Here is a 1,152-nt window from a genome sequence, read left to right as displayed (position 1 = left end):
GCATCTTTGCTGCAAACATTTTTGCCGAAACATTTTCACAGCATAGCTAATAGCTGTAAGTCAAATTTCCCTTTAAAAGATAACAGACAACAGTGTGCTGACTATCAGAGAGAACGAGGGGTCGGGGGGGAGGGGCAATAGGAGGGGGTAAGGATGTGATAAGTGGTGATGGAAGGAAACTTGACGTGGTGAACACAAAACAATATACAGATGATGTATTATAGAATTGTATACTTGAAACCTATGTAATTTAATTAATCAATGTCACCCCAATAAATTCACTGAAAAAATAGAAAATATATAATTGGCTGACAATTTTTTATTTGTTTGGCTTCATCTCTTCATTGACAAATCAATCAACCACCTTTGAAAAAGATAAAATAACGCTTGACTGTTTGGATTTTTGTTTGTTTGGCTTCATTTCTCCATTGACAAATCAACTGTCTTCAGCAGACTTAATATACTAAAACTAGTTGTCACTTTAGTTTCTCCATTGATGAAGTTCTTGCAGTTATATTAATTATATTATATTATATCATATTATACTAATCACATTATATTAATTATATTATATTATTAATTATATTATATTTTATATTATTATATTATATTATAATCTGAAATCTTAGCTAGCCAGCTTTTATAGTAGTCTATAGAGTGATGAGCGGATATGGTGGTGGTCTTAAAATAGTTAACATTTCTTCCTGATGACCATGACTTGCCCTGAGAGCTGGTCTCTTGTTTTGGAGCTCACAGCATTGGGAGGGTAAAGGGAGGCCGAGGGACCTCTTAGAGGGCGCACAGTTGAACCCACATTTCCCATAGGATGCAGACAAGTTCTTAGGTGTAATCCACAAAATCAAGCCAGTTATTTATGCAGTATTGCCATGAATCTACACACATTTTAAATGTATTCAAATATTCTGTATTTCACAAAAAGTCTTAATTTTGTTATTAATTTTTCCATGTTTCATTATGTCCTTTTAAATACCCATCTTTTATGTGTTGTGTTTTATCTTTTTCTACAGCAAAATTGCCTGTGGCCAATTAGTTATGCAGCAAAATATTATTTTGGCAAAGATATCTACAGCAAAGATGCTTCTGGCAAAAGTACCTAGAACGGTTTCTGTCACTTGCCTTCAAAGAGCTTCT

This window comes from Miniopterus schreibersii (genome assembly GCF_964146895.1).
Source record: "Miniopterus schreibersii genome assembly, chromosome: X".
Taxonomy (NCBI): domain Eukaryota; kingdom Metazoa; phylum Chordata; class Mammalia; order Chiroptera; family Miniopteridae; genus Miniopterus; species Miniopterus schreibersii.
The sequence above is the reverse complement of the archived record's forward strand: the minus strand, read 5'-3'. Positions refer to the sequence as shown.